Genomic DNA, 18,714 nt, shown 5'->3' on the forward strand with positions numbered 1-18,714 from the left:
CCCAAACTATTCCACGATCCTATGTTTCCATGATTTTACGGTTCAATGGTTTCTATGATCTCTGCTGAGATAACAGCCCCATAGCCTTACAGCACATTCCGCAGTGAGGAACCTGGTGCTGCTGGAGGTTTTGACTGGTCAGCAGCTCACAAGCTTGTGCAGAAGGGAGTTCCTCGTGCTCTGGATAGCAGCTCTGAGCTGGGAACAGAAGCTCAGTCGGAAGATGGCCCCAAAGGGTGCAGGAGTGGGCGTGGAAACAGCTTGTACAACAGTCCCCAAACCTTCTTCTCCTCATCCTCCCACCTGTTCCCAGAAGGACAGGGCATGGTCTGCGCATGAGGGCAAGGACAGCAAGGGCAGGTCACCAATAAACCCTCCACCCCTCCCCCCCGCCCCCAACAGTTCCTTCCACAGTCCAGCAGTCGCACGGATATGCAGAGCTAAGGCGACTCACAGATTGATGTAGGAATGAGCTTGGCCAGACTACACGCTAGGGCCCTCACTCCAGATAAAGCATGACAGGTTCCTCTTAGATTGGCTGCCCCGGCTGAAGTTACAGGAGGTTGGAAGACAAGATACTGAAATCAATCCAATTTTGAAAGCGCTCCCTCTCCAGACAAGAGCAACCCAGTTTGTATTGGTGAGACTCAGTGTGCCAGCTATTGTTAATTGTGATTGTGATTGTGATGAACAGAATCTACAGGAAGTCCACAAGAAGCTGGGAGGGGGCACAGCCGGGGCAGCTGACCCAAACTGGCCAAAGGGATACTCCATACCATATGCTGTCATGCTCAGCATATGGGCTAGGGGGAGTTGGCTGTGGATGGCCGCAGCTCAGGAACTAGCTGGGGATTGGTCAGCAGTTGGTGAGAAACTGTGGTGGGCCTGACTTATTTTGTATATTATTATTTTGATCCATTATTGTTATTGTTATTACTGTTGTTGTTAATGTTGTTGTTGTCACCATTCTTCTTCTTCTTCTTATTGTTATCATCAACATTTTCCTTTTCTGTCCCATTAAATTGATTATACCTTAACCCAGAAGCTTTACTTTTTTTCGTTTTTCTCCCATCCCACTGTGGGGAGAGTGAGCTAACGGCCGTGTGGTTGTTTTAGCTGCCTGCCGGCTTAAATCACAACACAGCATATGCCCCGCTTGGCTGAGGCCTGTCCCTGTGCACAGAGGAGCTCCCCAAACAGTTTGGTGAAGCCTGATGTGTGCGCCCATGTGTTCCTGATCCTGCCAGGCTGAAAACACCAATGTCTGATGAACGTTTGTCCTTTGCAGACCTACAAGGATTCAAAAGGATGATTGCAAGTTCAGCGAGAGGTCAGATCATCCCACACTTGTGGATTCAGCCTCCACAATCGCCTGAGTGAAAATAGATCTGCTGCAAGATGGACTTTCGATTGAATGCCATCCTATAGTTCGACCGAACTGAGTAGAGTGGGGGAAACTGTGACGGGGGTTGTCAAATGCACCGTGAAACCTTGGTTCATCTCTCGTGCTCCTCCTCACTCATGGATTTCAACTTTCTTGAGGATTGGGGGATCCAGTTCTTGCTCAAGCTGCGCGTCAGCACCGTTATCTTCTCAAGAAATGCCTCCTCTGGAAAGGTCCACTCTGATGAGGTTTGGAGGAAAACTCAGAGAACAAATGAAGGGTTTTGGTTACTTTTCAGAGAAAGTCCCCTTTTTGCAAGGGACTGACTGCTAGGCTCAGATGAGTCTCTGACTGGTTCCTTCCAGCCCTTGGTGCTGTGCGGAGCACACAGATGAGAATGCACAAGCGCCCTCTGCACAGCCCATGGCAAATAATCTCCTGCCCTAGAGTGTGCAGGGAAACCACTTCCGGGGCAGGGGTTCTTCTACCACCTTCTCCTTCCTCTCAAGCCACTGACACTGCCTCCTTCTGGAAGAGAATATAATGGCCTGCAGATCTCCAAGTGCACTGAGGAAATAGTGCTGCAAGAGAAGAGCTCCCTTTCCCCCAAGCTCAGCCTGGCACAGATGCATCCCCTCCCTCCCCTGCGTTGTGGCACTAGCCAAGGAAGCTCCCTGCACCAGGGTGTCTTGCACAGCACAGAGGTACAATGGATGGGAACAGCAAAGTAGTGAGTGTCTTTGGGCAGGAGCTCTGAGACCTCAATTCAGTGTGGATCCCATAGCACAATAATGCCAAGGTAAAAAAAACCAACAACAAAACCAATCAGTTAAAAAAAAAGCTTCTAACATCTAAATAGAATTTCCCAGGTTCCAAATCGTGCCCATTGCCTCTCGTCCTTCCCCTGTGCGCTTTGGAAAGAGCCTGCCTCCATCTTTTCCACATCCTCAGGGCACATAGACAGATCTCCCTTGAGCCTTCTTTTCCTAGGGCCCTGTTCCCTCAGGCTCTCCTGGTACATCATGTCCTCAAGCCCCCGGACTGCCTTGGGGGCTTCTGCTGCACTCGCTCCCGCATGTCAATATCTTTCCTATATACTGAGGAGCCCCAAAGTGAACACCGGACCCCGGGCATGGTCTCATGAGTGACAAACAGAGGAGAAGGATCACTTCCCTGGGTCTGCTGGCTACACTTTTGCTAAGACATCTCAGAGTGCAGTGGGTCTGCTTTGCCACAAGGGCACAATGCTGACTCACCTTCAGCCACTGGCCACCAGGCATCCCCTGCCTTCCCAGGTACCTACAGAATGCTCTAAGCTACATCAAGAAGCTGAAAGGTGCCTGTCCCCAGAGGAACTGGTAGCTCCTGACTCAGGCCTTTGGAGGAAGATCCCATGGCGAGCAGTCTCCTTTTCTTTGAAGACCAGGGAAGAGGCAACAATGGGCCAGCAATTTTGTCTACGGACCTGGGGTAAGGTCTGGGCAAGGTGAGCCATTCATGGCATGAGGCTGTGCCAGAAGTCATGCCGACGAGCATGTAAAGAACTCTTCCCTAAGCTCCCTGCAGCCACAGAGTGCTTCCAGCTCTCCAACCCCGACTGTGATCAAAGAAACACAGAAATGGAGAGTACGTTAACTCAGCAGGTTATTTCATGTGTTCTGCCTGCACTTCTCAGTGACTGCTTCGAGTCCACAGCAGCAATATTGAGTATCATAGAATCATAGAAAGGTTTGTGTTGGAAGGGACCTTAAAGATCAGCTGGTTCCAACCCCCTGCCATGGGCGGGGACAGCCTCCACTAGACCACGTTGCCCAAAGCCCCATCCAACCTGCCCTTGAACACTTCTGGGGATCCAGGGGCAGACGCAGCTTCTCTGGGCAACCTGTGCCAGTGCCTCACCACCCTCACAGGGAAGAATTTCTTCCTAACGTCTAATCTAAATCTACCCTCCTTCAGTTTAAAGCCCTTACCCCTTGTCCTATCACTACATGCCCTCGTAAAATATATTAGAAGATAACAAAGAAGTGTTTGGACTAATGACTATAAATGCCTATAAAACCTAGAGGCAGGGATAGATGATGGGACCGCGTGGCCCACACAGTGACGGATCCTGGGCTTCCAGGAGTCATGAGCAGGGTGTCTGCAGGCCTTCCACCAAATTCTGTATCTTTAAGAGAAAGTGTGGTCTGAACAGTGATGGAGTCTGACAACACATAATCCAAATTTTATTGAGGCAATAAAACAGATAATCAACAACATGCCTATATGGTGACCCGATCACTGGTAGTAAACACATAAGCAATGCTATGGCTGTGGCGGACTGTCAGGGATACTGAATGTCCAAGTCACCTGACAGCAACAGTAAATCTCACAAATATTTCTTGAATGTGGGCAAGAGTTCCACAGTCCCTTGGCTCCACCAAGGGTAGCGTGACTTGAGAGAATACCTTACATGGATAATGTGGGCCACATCCTGCCTATGCTGCCAATGCTGGTGAAGCACAGGGTGTCAGTAGGCACTATGTTAGAAAGATAGGGTAGGGTAGGGTAGCGTAGGATAGGATAGGATAGGATAGGGTAGGGTAGGGTAGGGTAGGGTAGGGTATTTTTCTGGCAGGGACCTACGACGATCATCTAGTCCAACTGCCTGACCACTTTAGGGCTGACCAAAAGTTAAATCATGGTATTAAAGGCATTGTCCTAATTGGGAACTGTAGCGCACAGACCATCTGTGCATGACCTATATAAGCTAGAAACTTATTTTTACACTGCCTGACTGTGTATCCAGCTATCCCTCACTTTATCAGCTCACTCATTCCGCTCATTGTCCACCTCACTTTCTATAATCTAGAAAACGCTGATCCATGTCTCTGTACAATCTTATATTGCAGGCTCATGTCAATCCTGATACGTAAGTCTGCCAGATCATACTGCTTTCAACAGCATCTCACAAGGGTCTGAGTTTTTTCCATATCAACTAATGACCTGTAGTTTCTCATTCAGAGGAAGACATAAACTTTCCTGCTTCTCATTCTGCTTGTGCTTCTTACCAAATATTTTTATAATATGCCACATTATCCGCCAATGCCTGGTACTTCAGCATTTCATTTTTTCTAGCACTGAACTAGCTTTCTTTGTATGGCTTAGAGGACTTTGTCAATTCCTATATATGTATACCTCTTTTTCACAGAATGATAGAATCATAGGATGGTTTGGGTTGGAAGGCACCTTTAAATACCACCTTGTCCAAACGCTCTGCCATGAGTAGGGACATCTTTCGTTACATCAGTTGCTCAAAGCTCCATCCAACCTGATTTTGGTTTAGTCAATATTTCTAGAAGAGAAGGTCCATATGGTCTCTACTTCTTTCTTCCTCTAAACATCTGTGTAAGAAGAATACATCAAAAGGAACTTGCAGACATGAAAAAAAGTGTGGAGTCTGAGTGCTCCTTTTAGGCCCAATCATTCTTACATGAAAAATATGTCGGCTCTCAACAGAACAAGTCAAGTTTGCAGGGCTCGGAGCAGATGGGGCTCTTCCTACCAGCAGGAAGAGCACTGAGGCATGCTTGTCCCGGAAATGCGGGGGCCTCTCATCCCAGCACTCATCAGAAGCATCCGTGCGGGAATGGGCATGACATAACCAGGAAATGCAAAGGCAGCATAGAGGGAAACAGCAACACATCCCTGGGATGTTTCCGTTCATTAGGAGCAGGCAGGAAAATTGTAGCTTATGCAGCACTGCCTTTGGGCCTCAGGCAGTCTAGAGGCCAGTATAAAAGCCAGACCAACTGGTCGCTCTCTCAACCACTTCCGTCACCTCCTTCTCCTTGGGAAACAGGTGAGTTGGAACCCCCTTTTCTCCTCCGCCTCCTCCTCTAGGATGGACTCTTGCCTTCCAGGACATCCCAGGGGATTCCTGCTCCTTGGTCTTATGTTAGTGCTCTGCGATTGTGATCACGGGAGAGAGCAGAGGAGAGACGGTCTGCCATGGAGATAGGCTGGGGCTGGGCTGAGGTAGCTTCTTGGCCACAGGCTAGGCAGGAGGATCCCTGGGCCTGGCTGCTATCTGAAGAGCCCCGCTGGGCTCAGGCAAAGAAGCCCTTGTTCCTCCCTGCACAGCCTCTACCTCCCCACCCAGCAGGTGCCTTGGCTTCCTGTTGGTGGGGTTGCAGGCTCTTCCTCAGGTGCCCCTGTGCTCTGCTTCCCCCTGTCCCCTCTCCCAGGTTCATCTCTACCTTTGAGACATGTCCTGCTATGACCAGTGCCAGCCCTGCCAGCCCTGCGGCCCGACCCCGCTGGCCAACAGCTGCAACGAGCCCTGTGTCAGGCAGTGCCAGAACTCCACCGTCGTCATCCAGCCCTCCCCCGTGGTGGTGATTCTTCCTGGCCCCATCCTCAGCTCCTTCCCACAGAGCACTGCCGTGGGCTCCTCCACCTCTGCTGCTGTTGGCAGCATCCTCAGCCGTGACGGAGTGCCCATCAGCTCTGGGTGCTGTGACCTCTCCTGCATCACCAGCCGCTACTGTGGCAGCAGAAGGTGCCCCCCTTGCTAAAGCCACTGGCGACAGCCCAGACCAGGAGCCCTGTGAACGCAGAAGATGATGCCAGACTGAAGGACGGAAATTGTGGCCATTGCTTTGAGAGGGGCTGGGCATGCCCCGCTCCTCCGGCAAAGGGTGTCAGCCCTTTGGAAGGGGCCAGCCTGGGCTCCCTGAAAACATGGCCAATGCCTCTCGTTCCCTTCCTCCACTCTCTCCTTTTCCTTTGTCGTTTTCCACTCCCCTGGGCCATCAGGCCAGCCAAAGGCAGCTTGGGGGCACCTGCCTGCCCCTCTCCCTCTGCGGGGCACTGACTCTTGGCTGCCCGTGGGGATCCTTCCACTGCGGGCTCCTCTTGGAGACATCTTGTTTCCCTCTTTGGACTCATTAAACCCTGCTGCATCCCAGCCTCAGGCTCTGTGTGGTCCTTTCCTCTCTGGATGCTCTCTACAGCTGTCCAGGGAGACAGGAGATCTGCTGGGAGGGAACAAACGGGTGAGCCGGTGGAGCCCTTCTCATTCCTAGAGGATTGGGAGGGCAGGACACACTGTCTGTGGGCCTGCTTCACTCCCTGTCCCTTGCAGCTCAGAACGACATCTCTGCCTCCTCCACAGCCAGCAAGGTTTTTTGCAGGGGCCTGCAAGACGACACAGAGGAGCGACTGACAGTTCCTCCCATGGCACTGCAGAGAGAGCGCCGATCAGAATAGCCCACGCTCGCTCTTTGCAGCTCATGGCAAGTGCAATCCCATCCTGGGGTGCAGGGGAAGAACAGTTGCAAGGCAGAAGCTCTCTCACCACCTTCTCCTCTTCTCTGCATCTACTAGTCCCAGCCCCTGACAGGAAGAGGATCTTTGTTTGCAGATCTCTGGGTGCCTCGTGGAAACAGGGGTGCCAAGGGAGAACCGAGAGCGCTTTCCCCAGAGCTCAGCCTTGCACAGAAGGGCCTCCTACCAGGAGGCCAAGAGAGGAGAACTGTACTGTGCCCCTCCTCCCAGCTCCCACCTCTCCCAAAGCCGACCAATCATGGGGAACAGCCTTTGGTGCTTGAACCTCAGAAACCTGGGACTACAAAGACAGCCAAGATCTTCTGCACTGACCGACCCATGAAACACTGAGCGTGGATGGGTTGGAAAGGAGAGGCAATGCGGGCTGGATGGTTGGGGAAAGGAATGCAGGTGAAGGGGGGTCTGGGACAACCAAGGGAGCAGGTGTTTCTTCTCTGTCATCAGTTCTGATGCAGGACCTTTGCTAGCAGAGTCAGAAAGAGCAGAAGCAAGCACAGAAGCTCCCATTCACAGCTTTCCTCCCACACGGCCTTCGCGATCTCCTTGTTCGTTTCAGCCTTGTGGCAGGAGAGTTGGCGGGCTGTGCTCTGCCTGTGGCTGTCAACCTGCCACTACTTCCCAGGTACACAAGCACAAAGGCCAGTTGACATCATTGCCCCCACCCTCTGAGGGGAACAGCAGTGGGAGAAAGAGACTGCTCCTGACGGCACAGATGCACAGCAAAAACCCCCACGTAAATGATAAACGCTCATGGCACTTCTGATTGCCACAGTTGGTGCCAAACAACAGGGACCTTGGCTGGCTTCCAGACACCCAGCCAGCTGCTCTCTCACTCTCCTTCCTCTATGGGACAGGAGGAAGAGAAAGTAAGGTGGAAAAGATCATGGGTCGAGATAAAGGCACAGAGATTACCTACCATTTGCCGTCACAGGCAAAACAGACTTGACTTGGGGAAGATTCCTTTAACTTATTACTAGTGAAAAATAGAGCCGGATGGTGAGAAAGAGTGAAAAATCCTTCAAATACCTTCACTGCATCCTCTCCTCCTTTTCACAGACTCAACCTCCCTCCTTCATTCACGGCTCTTCTATTTCCTCCACCCCCAAGCAGCGCAGTGGGATGCGGCATGGGGGGTTGTAGTCAGTACACAACAAGTCCTTTCTGCCGCAGTTTCCTCTGCACATTTTTCCCTGCTCCAGTCTGAGCACTTCCCATAGGTTGCAGTCTTTCAAAACCAGCTCCAGCGTGGGTCCTGTCCACAGGCTGCAGTCCTTCCAGATAAGACTGCTCCAGCGTGGGTCCTCCAGGGGCCACAGTTCTGCCAGCAGCCTGCTTCTGCACGGGCCCTGCACAGGCCACACTTCCTGCAGGGGATATCCTAGAATGCTGGAGTGGTTTGGGCTGGAAGGGACCTCAAAGCCCATCCAGTTCCAAACCCCCTGCCATGGGCAGGGACACCCTCCACTAGACCACGTTGCCCAAAGCCCCATCCAGCCTGGCCTTGAACATGTCGAGGGATGGGCCATCCACAACTTCTCTGGGCCTGTTCCGAGGATGTCACGTGGCACAATGTCAAATGTTTTGCACAAGTCCAGGTGTACAGCACCAGTTGTTCTTCCCTTATCCACCCACGCTGTAACCCCATTGTAGGAGGCCACCAAATTTGTCAGGCATGAAGGAGGATCTCCTCCATGAGGATTCCAGGAGGATCTCCTCCATCATCTTGCTGGGCACAGGTGAGACTGACCGTCCTGTAGTTCCCCAGCTCTTCCTTTTTTCCCCTTTTTAAAAATGGGGATTGCGTTTCCCCTTTTCCAGTCAGTGAGAACTTCACCACTCCAGCACAGCTTCTCAAATACGGTGTAGAGTGGCTTAGCCGCTTCATCCATGAGTTCCCTCAGGACGTGCGGAGGCATCTCATCAGGTCTCATGGACTTGTGCGCCTTCAGGTTCCTTAGATGGTCTCGAACCTGATCTCCTCCGACAGTGGCTGGTTCTTCATGCTCCCAGTCCCTGCCTCTGCTTTCTGACTCTTGGGTGGTGTGGCTAGAGCACTTGCCAGTGAAGACTGAGGCAAAATATTGTTGAGTACCTCGGTCTTCTCCATGTCCCCGGTAACCAGGTCTCCCATTTCATATGGGAGGGGTTCCACATTTTCCCTAGTCTTCCTTTTATCACTGACGTACCTATGTAAGGTTTTCTTCTTGTCCTTGACATCCCTGGCCAGTTTTAATTCTATCAGGGCTTTAGCCTTTCCTAACCTGATCCCTGTATGCTTGGACAATTTCTCTGTATTCCTCCCAGCCTACCTGCCCTTGCTTCCACCCTCGGTAGGCATCCTCAGTGTGTTTGAGTTTGTCCGGGAGCTTCTTGTTGATCCATGCAGGCCTCCTGCTGTTTTTACCTGCCTTCCTCTTTGTTGGGATGCATCGTTCCTGACCTTGGAGGACGTGATCCTTGAGTCCTTGTCTCTAAATTGGAGAGACACGCATTCGATGGATGGACCACTCGGTCGACAAGGAATTGGCTGGATGGTCACACTCAAAGGGCTGTGGTCAATGGCTCAATGTCCAAGTGGAGAGCGGGGGGGGGGGGTGGCGTTCCTCTGCGGTTGGTACTGAGACCGACACTGTTTAACATCTTTGTTGGCGACATAGACAGTGGGATCCAGTGCACCCAACGACACCAAGCTGTGTGGTGTGGTCGACACGCTGGAGGGGAGAGATGCCATCCAGAGGGACCTTGACAGGCTGGAGAGGTGGGCCCATGCAAACCGCATGAAGTTCAACAAGGCCAAGTGCAAGGTCCTGCACGTGGGTCGGCGCAATCCCAAGCACGACTGTAGGCTAGGCGGGGAATGGATTGAAAGCAGCCCTGAGAAGAAGGACTTGGGGGTGTTGATTGATGAGAAGCTCAACATGAGCCGGCAGTGTGCGCTTGCAGCCCAGAAAGCCAACCGTGTCCTGGGCTGCATCAAAAGAAGTGTGACCAGCAGGTCGAGGGAGGTGATTCTGCCTCTCTACTCTGCTCTTGCGAGACCCCACCTGGAGTACTGTCTCCAGCTCTGGGGACCCTACTACAAGAGAGACATCAAGCTGTTGGAGAGAGTCCAGAGGAGGCCACAAAGCTGATCAGAGGGCTGGAGCACCTCTCCTAGGAGGACCGGCTGAGAGAGTTGGGCTGGTTCAGCCTGGAGAAAAGAAGGCTCCGGGGAGATCTAATTGCGCCTTACCAGTACCTGAAGGGGGCCTACAGGAAAGATGGTGAGGGACTGTTTATCAGGGAGTGTGGTGGTAGGACAACGGGTAGTGGGTTTAAGCTGAAGGAGGGTCGATTTAGATTAGATGTTAGAAAGAAATTCTTTACTGTTAGAGTGGTGAGGCACTGGAACAGGTTGCCCAGGGAGGTTGTGGAGGCCCCATCCCTGGAAGTGTTTAAGGCCAGGTTGCATGAGGCTTTGGGCAATGTAGTCTAGTGAAGGGTGTCCCTGCCCGCAGCAGGGGGGGTTGGAACTAGGTGATCTTTGAGGTCCCTTCCAACGCAAACCATTCTATGATTCTATGATTCTATGCATATTGGCAAGCTTTCTTGGGCCTCTCTTCCCTCCAGGGCTTTGTCCCATGGTACTCTACCAAGTAGGTCCCTGAAGAGGCCAAAGTCTACTCTCCTGAAGTTCAAGGTAGCGAGCTTGCTGTGGGCCCTCCTTGCTGCGGAATGGGGGGTTGTGGTCAGTGCATAACAGCTCCTTTCTGCACAAAGAGGGACTTTTCCTGTGTCGCTCATGAAGAAGCAGCAGGGTTTCAGCGGCTTGCCCTAAATCACGTGTCCCTGCCTTCACAGACACAGTTGCTAGGCCCTCAGACTCAGGATTTTATGGGGGACATGGAATTCCTGGTGCTTCGTCGCCAAAGGCGTTTGAATCAAAGCTCTTGGCTTTCTTGGCCTTCCTCCCTGTACATAAAGCAAGAAGTGGAGGGCACAGGAGGCAGAGACTGCATTTCAGTTCTCTGAGCACCTCTCTGCCAGGCCAAAGGCACCACCATTCAGCTGTAGATGGACTCCTGCTGGCAAGGGCAACCCGCTACTCTGCGGTGCTCATGGACACACCAGGGGAGCAGGAGAGAGTCCCCCTGCTATGACCTGCGCATGCCCTTGTGATGAGGGTCACACAAGTACAGACTGACACACGTGTGCTCATGCACGCCTGCACGGAGCCATGCCAAAAGCTGTACGCTCACATAAAGCCAGGAAAACATCAGCAGCTGTGGCCTCTGCTGAGGAGATGCTGGGGACCACGCTGGCAGGACAGGAGTCAAGTACCCCGGGGAAGGACCGGGCCCCAGACATGCTCACGGTGTTGCCTGAGGACCTGCAGAGTCTGCACAGAGAGGGGATGAGGCCAATGAGCCCAGCAAACTCATCCTGTCAGCACTGTTAGTGTTGCAAGAGGGTCAAAGCCTCCCAGCAGAAGCCCACCTGTGTGCAACAATGAGCGACCGTCAGAGAGATGTGCCACGTCCTCTCAAATGGCAGTCCTTGGGCATGCGGTGCCCACATCCTAACCCCAAACAAGCCCACAGGAATGACCCAGGTGCACATCAGTTGCCTGCACAGGACGCCGTCAGCACTGGAGCCGAGTCTTCTGCCTGCGCTGACGTGTTTCTGCCCCGGAAATCCTCGGGCCTCTTGTCCCGGCACTTACAGAAGCCTTCCCATGGGGAAGCACGTGGCATAAGCCAGGAAATGAAAAGGCAGCAGTGCAGGAAACCAGGACACAGCCCATGCCATTAGCTAGGATGCTTTGCATTAGACATGAGCTTGTCAGAACATCATTATTACTTGCACAAGGGGTGCCTCCGGGCCTGAGGCAGCGCGGGACTCCAATAAAAGGCAGCCCAGGTCTCTGCTCTCTCATCCACTTCCCTCGCCTCCTTCTCCTTGGGAATCAGGTGAGTGGGAAGCCTCTTCTCCTCCTCCTTCGAGAACAGGTCTTTCCTCGATGCATGTCTCCGCTGATATGGACTGCGCTAGCCCAGGGCTGGGAGCTGCTTCTCATGGGAGAGGCAAGGGGAGAGAAGGTCTTCCGCAGAGAGGGGCTGGGACTTAGGTGAGCCAGCTCCTGGGCTGTGAGCTGGGCAGCACATGCTGGGCCAGGAGGTGCCTTGCCTCCTGCGTGGTTGGGTGCGGTGCTGCTTTTCAGGTGCCCCTGTTTTCTACTTCTCCCTACCCTCTCTCCCAGGTGAACCTCTGGCCCAGAGACATGTCCTGCTCCAACCAGTGCCAGCCCTGCCAGCCTTGCCTGCCCTGCCAGCCCTGCGGCCCGACCCCGCTGGCCAACAGCTGCAACGAGCCCTGCGTCAGGCAGTGCCAGAACTCCATAGTCGTCATTGAGCCCTCCCCCGTGGTGGTGACCCTGCCCGGCCCCATCCTCAGCTCCTTCCCACAGAACACCGTTGTGGGCTCCTCCACCTCCGCTGCTGTTGGCAGCATCCTCAGCCGTGACGGAGTGCCCATCAGCTCTGGGTGCTGTGACCTCTCCTGCATCACCAGCCGCTACTGTGGCAACAGATGTCAACCCTGCTGAATCTGCTGGCAGCTTCCCCTGGCAAGATCCTCCCAAGACCTCAGAACGTGCTGCTGGAGAGGAGACAGAGATTCAGGGCATTCTATGTAGAGCTTTGGGCCATCGTTTCCTTCCTCCACTCTCCTCTCTCTCTCTCTTTCCTTTCCTGTTGCTGTCTCTCAAGACCAGCCTAGCGGGGACCTGATGGCCTCCCTCCCTCTGCAGGGCGGGCAGGCCGACGGACAACACCCTGCAGGAGCTCTACTGCTTCTTAGTGGCTGACCCTGGTGCTCCCTGTGAGCCACCTCCTTTTCTTCTTTAGACTCATTAAAGTTGTGCTGCATTCAAGCCTGGGCCTCCGAGTCCTCCTTCCTTCTGTGGCAAGTCTTCTGGTCTGCTCAGGGGAAAAGGTGGGGGAAGGGGAGAAGAAAAACTGTGCCACACATCCCTGCACAGAGATGGTTGTGTCTCCAGTGAGGAAGGTGGCTAGCAGCCTGGGCAGGATGGTGGAGCTGCAGCAGGTCCCCAGGCCAGACAGATTCATCAGGAAGAAGTACATGGGTGTGTGGAGATGCGGGTCTCTGACCACCAGCACAATGATGAGTATGTTCCCAACCATGGTCACTGTGTCTATGGCCAGACAGAGGAGAAAGAGAGGTGTCTGGAGCTCACGGGCATCCCCCAGTCCCAGCAAGAGGAACTCCATCAGCAATGTCTGGTTGACCCATTTTCCTCTCTGCCTGCTGTGTTGTAGATCTTTCTTCTTCCCACTTGCCAGGTAGGCGAGCTGCAAGATAGAGCTCTTGTTGATGTCGGATGTTCACACACCCCTGAGAGTTTTCCTGTTGTCTGTAAGTAAAAAGGGGAAGGGGAATCACACCAACTTCATGACAGCTGTCTCCTGGGCTGGGAAGAGCTGCTCTGTGAGGTACTCCTCTTGAGAGAGGGCCCCAAAATAAGTGCTGTACCTGGAGAGTAGCATGCAGTCTAATGTGAGAAAGCTGAAGATGAGAAACTGATCCCTGAGACAAAAGTAAGATAGAGAGAGACATAAAGGTAAAGATGATAAAGAAGATAAAGATGATAAAGTTAAAGATGGTAAAGGTAAAGCTAAAGCTAAAGCTAAAGTGGAATTTCACTGCGAGAGATGAACTGACATGTGCAAGCACCCTGGACCCACACACCTACAGCTCAGCTGAGGTATGGGAGTGCCCCCAAGCTGGCTTCTGCACAGCAGCAGCACAGCTCCAACTGAGCAGTTACAGCCTCACTGCCCGAGAACTCAGCAATGCCGAGGACACAGAGGCAATATCTGGAGGAAGGAGTGAGCTCTGGAAGTCACCTAGGAAAGGACAAGACAGAGGCACAGGTCTTGTATAAGTGACGCCACGCAAACTCCCATGAGCTAAGTAACAACACTAAATTTGCCTGTGCAAATACAGTGTCTACGTGTAACCCTCAGCATGAAGAACTGACTTCTCTGATGGTACCTTTGAACAAAACCCAGGGACTAGCTCTTACTCTCAATTTCTTCCTGTGCACTTCCTTCCCTTCCTTCTTATCTCTGCAGACCCCAACCCCTTCCACACAGGCAGCTACACTCCTGTACTCTGCTTCCAGCAGTTTCTGCTGTGAGTTATCAACAGCACCTGAATGTACCTGCTCTCCAAAGTCTCCCACTGCTTATCAGGATCAGGAATCAGGATCCTGAAGGGTCCTGCTGCATCTACCTCTCTCCTTGGGACTACAGGCAGTGAGCTCTGTGTAACTAGTCCCGGGGGAAAGTGAGCTGGTGGAAGGTGTGTCAACAACTCCAGCAAGGGCTACCCCTCCCCAGACCTCTGTGGTAATTCAGCCTGCTCTGAGGAAGAGCAAATCTGAGGCAGAATAATAAGCAATGACTTCTGTAAACACTGCAGCAAAGACAAGGGAGACCCCAGGAAGGGGATTCAGATCTCCCCCGACAGAAGACTACATTGGAAATGACTCCTTCAGAATGAGGCAGCTGTGGCTCGTGACAGCCATCCTTCCCATGCCTACCAATGCTCAGTGGGGAGAAAAAGAAACAAGCAGCAGGCATTGTCTCCAATTCATGGTGATCTGCAAGGTGGGATGGGATAAGTCACCTTTGGGGGTGCCAGTCTCTGTCCTCAGAGGACCGGACCAAACCTCACTCTGGTGCCTAGGGGCTAGACCCATCAGGGTTGAAATGAGCTGAGCTGCCCATATGTCCCCATAGTTTTGAATCGTCTTTTCAGAATGAGAAGTCCAAAGTGCCGTAACTGGTTTATCTCTCCACTTCCTGGCAAGACAGGAAAGGGTGGCCCCAGTGTAAATGGATTTTTGTGCCCTGGCTCTTCAGGACAGGTGAAATGAATCTCAAAGAAAAGGGTGAGTTTCTGCTGAGAGTTCACACTCTGAACTGTGAGCACCAACAAGGAGACGCCCACATCTGGACTCCACATGTGTGATCCTCATCTGGTTAGTAGTGGCTGAAGGAGGGAGACTGTCACCTGTGCACTAGAGCGTTTCCACTGCCTAGCGGGCCTCTTTGGCCTCCCACTGGCAATCCAAGAGGGGCAGAGTTGCCTCCCACTCTTGTGTCATAGCTCTCTGCCCCATATGGATGCCTCAAACAGTCCATGGGCAATAGAACTGCTTCCAGGGTCTTGTGTTCAGGCAATCCCACCCTAGTCCTGCATGTGGATGCTCAGCTGGAGGGTGCTGACTTTCCTTCTGGATCACGTCCTATGGATTTGGGCCTGTGTCTCAGGAAGGATAGCCAGTTCACTTTAGAGGGCCTAGGGTACCCCACTGACGTTACACTGCGGGTCCAGGTCAACCTGCCTCTCCTAGAGGTCCTGGGTCCTCACTGCCAGCCCTAAGCAGGGCCTTGCATAACCCAGTTTATGTCAGAGGACTACCGATTAAACTGATGTGGAATTGTCTGCAGCCCTCAGTGTCCTGCACTCATCTGTGCCTCAGGCCCCTTAGACATCTGAGGTCCTGCTTTTGGTTGCTCTCTGGGGCTGAAGAGGGCTCTAACACTCAATAGGTAGAATTCACCCCCAAATGAAACATCATCCCACCTAGCAAAGGAAGCAGTTACAGACACCCCAGAGCGGGTATGATCCAACCTCAGCAGGCTTTCTAACTACCATCAAGGACAGCAGAGCTGATGAGGATGGACATTGCCACATCCTTGGGCACAGGTACACGGGCCCAGCTGCGGATCTCATATCCAAGTGCCTGGAGCCCTGTCCATGGTGACCCAGCTGGCTTCCTGCCAGCCTGGAGCCAGACCAGGAGCCAGCTTGGGGAAAGGAGGTGCTGAATGTGAGACCGAGAAAAGTTACAGCAGTGCAGACCCCAGCAGGACATATGGATGCTCACCTAAAGGTTACTGACTCCGCAAGTGGAGTCTATCTACCGATTTGAGTCTGTTGCCCAGTAAGCATTACCCAGTTCATTTAAGACAGCCTGCACTACTCTATTAGTCTTCCCTTCCCTTCCTACCCTGAGAAAGTGAGATCAACTTTTACAGATCTTCTCTGCAAGAAGCAAGAACACGAAGGACAGAATTTGCCTTGGAGGCTTGGTTCAATTGCCCCATGTTGCTGCTGATATGTAGATGCCCTGGAGTATTCGGAAGACGCACAAATCAGCACATGTGCATGAAAATTGGCACGTTTAGAGAGAAATTTCTCCCATGTCAGAACACATGTACAGAGGACATACATGAATCATCTCCAGAAGTACTGTTGCTTCTAGAGGGGAGGAGCACACAATCACTTCTGACTCAAGTGTTCGTTCTTTCTTTCTTTCTTTCTTTCTCTTTCTTTCTTTCTTTCTTTCTTTCTTTCTTTCTTTCTTTCTTTCTTTCTTTCTTTCTTTCTTTCTTTCTTTCTTTCTTTCTTTCTTTCTTTTCCTTCCTTCCTTCCTTCCTTCCTTCCTTCCTTCCTTCCTTCCTTCCTTCCTTCCTTCCTTCCTTCCTTCCTTTCCTCCTTCTTTCTTTCTTTCTCTCTTTCTCTCTCTCTCTCTCTCTTTCTCTCTCTCTCTCTCTCTTTCTCTCTTTCTTTCTGTCAGTTCTGCACTGACAGTTTGATATCAAGGAACACGTTGGAGCTGTACCAGACAAGTGAGATAGACAGAGCTGTATCATGCGAGCCAGATAGAGCACTGTGTCAGTGCAGGAGAGGGCTAGGCAGGAGTCTTTATCACAGAGGAAATGATTGATGACTTTTGGACCACAGAATGACATCATGTCTAGATGTCAGGAAGGCCGACAGAAAGAAAGGCTGCTTGCCGGGAGCTGAAGGCCAACCGAGCAGAAAAGACACGCTGAGACTGTTAGCCCCTCTGTTCATTAAGTCCTGGTAGATTCCTGTATCTGTGGACTGTTTTTTTCCCTCTGTGCACCATGCTTTGGGCCATTTCTCTTTGGTGGCCCTGGAGAGCAGCTGTGCCGGAAGACGACCAAAGCAGCCATGGTGACCAAAAGGAGTAATTAGCTGGATTTTCTTTCTTGAAGGAGTAAACATGCAAGAGTTTGCAGTGAGGTCTTCTGAGGTGACACACAAAGCTCATTCTTTGTGCCAAGGCGGGAGTGGGTTGGTTCAGAAGGAGAGACAGGAGAATCAGAGTTCGGCAAAGATAATGAGGAACCTGGAGAAAAGAGGTGGTCTATGCCTGTGGGAAACTGGAAGGTGAATGAGTAGGTTCATTTGCAGACAAAAACAGGGTAAGAAAATTGTGGTCTGCGTCCCAGTAGGAGAATGATTCTCGTTCTGTTCATGCCTAGTAAAAACTGAAAGACGCGTGAGGGAGGGTTCAGGGTTTCATGAGAAAAGGGAATTTGAGAGACAAAATGGTGACTACGTCACAATATGTGGGCACTACTAGCTAATGCTAGAATGCATTTGTCTGTCCCTTGTACATCTGATTCTGGTTCTGTTCACGGGAAAGGTCTTTCCCTGTGCCTTTATAACCTTCATAACCTCCTGGGTGGCCCGTAAAGCAAATTTAGGCAAACTTGAGGTTTTAAAGGAAGACTTTTGCAAGACCAAGCAGTCACTGAGAAGTGCAGACAGAAGACATGAGCTCAGTCAACATGCTCATGCCTTTTGTGTCTCTTTGGCCGCATATGGGGCCAGAGCTGGAAAAACATTGTGGCTGCAGGGAGCTCCAGGACCATGTTCCACATGGCCATGGGCAAGTTTCTTGTGTTACCTCCTGCCGTGGATGACTCATCTTCTTCAAGGGCTGACCCCTTAAGAGCAGAGAAAATTCCTGGTCACTTGTTCCTCCTGTCCAGATCCCAGGGCAGGAGGGGGCAGACTGGTTACTGGAAGATTTCTGCCCCTAAGGCTTGACTCAGGAGACAGAATTTCCTGTGGGGTCAGGAGCTTTTTGCCTTCTTGAGGTACTGTGGGCTCTGTGGTTAGTGACTTGTTTGCCCCTGAGAGGCAGACATGCTCTGTGGTAGGCTTGAGTTGTGCTGGAGTAACTGGATGATCTTTGAGAGTGTCAGTGAGCTCTGCCTATGGAGTAATTGAGGGGAGGCGACTTTTTCCACACCAGGTAAGGGATTCAGTCTTCCCATGGAACTATCCTTGGGCCTGAATGTCTGTCCTCTTCTTATTGCAGGACACTGCTTGCTTGACCCTGAATAAGGGAAGGCAACATAGAAGTCTTCACTTTCAAGCTCTGCTTCTCTAAGTGTTGGACCACACACTTCAGGAAAGCAGAGAGGAATGGGAGTGTGGGGGTCTATAAGCAATTGGCCTCACCCTTCCTTGTGAGACTTGAGAATTTGACCAAGGCACTATGACTCCCAGCAGAGCTTGCTCTAACCACTGGGACACACCTTTCCTCCAGACATGGACTATCAAGTCCGCCCCTTTGAAGTGGAGCTCAACAGCCACCCGTCCCTACCGAAAACCCAAAAGTTCAAAGTGCAGTCCTCCAGTGTTCTCTAAACTGTGGCATTCTAGGCTTTGACCAGACATGCGATCAAACATCAGAGCTGGGTCCACAATGTGCAGTTCCCTCCTCCTCCAGCTCTCAGGACTGTAGACAGCTTGCAATTCTATAGAAAGCAGTGTCTTATTCTGCTTTGGCACATCTTTGTCATGCCTGAGGAAAATGGCTGCCCAGACAAAAAGAGGGAGTCCAAGCAGTGGCAGGGTAAATTCATTGTCTCTGTTGGCATCAGAGGGCCAAAATACCCCCACTGCCGTAAACGACGATAACCAGTGTATCCCAAATGAAGGTCTGATTCTGCTTTGCCTGAGCAACAAGTCAAAGTAAAGGTGACCTTACAGAGCTCTGACAGACATTTCCTGTCACAAAATCTCAGGGTCCTATGGCAACTCATTATGTACATGGTAATTTCAGAGTGCATTAATTTCCGAATTGCTTACCTGGCTACGTCCTTGCA

The 18,714-nt window shown here is 51.8% G+C and overlaps 1 pseudogene; it reads left to right on the forward strand.

The window, feature by feature from the left end:
- Window positions 1–11,524: 11,524 nt before the first annotated feature.
- LOC142605000 (feather keratin Cos1-1/Cos1-3/Cos2-1-like) lies at window positions 11,525–12,296 on the forward strand (annotated as a pseudogene).
- The last annotated feature ends 6,418 nt before the right edge of the window (window positions 12,297–18,714 follow it).

The sequence above is a fragment of the Balearica regulorum genome, chromosome 24 (assembly GCF_011004875.1).
Source record: "Balearica regulorum gibbericeps isolate bBalReg1 chromosome 24, bBalReg1.pri, whole genome shotgun sequence".
NCBI lineage: Eukaryota > Metazoa > Chordata > Aves > Gruiformes > Gruidae > Balearica > Balearica regulorum.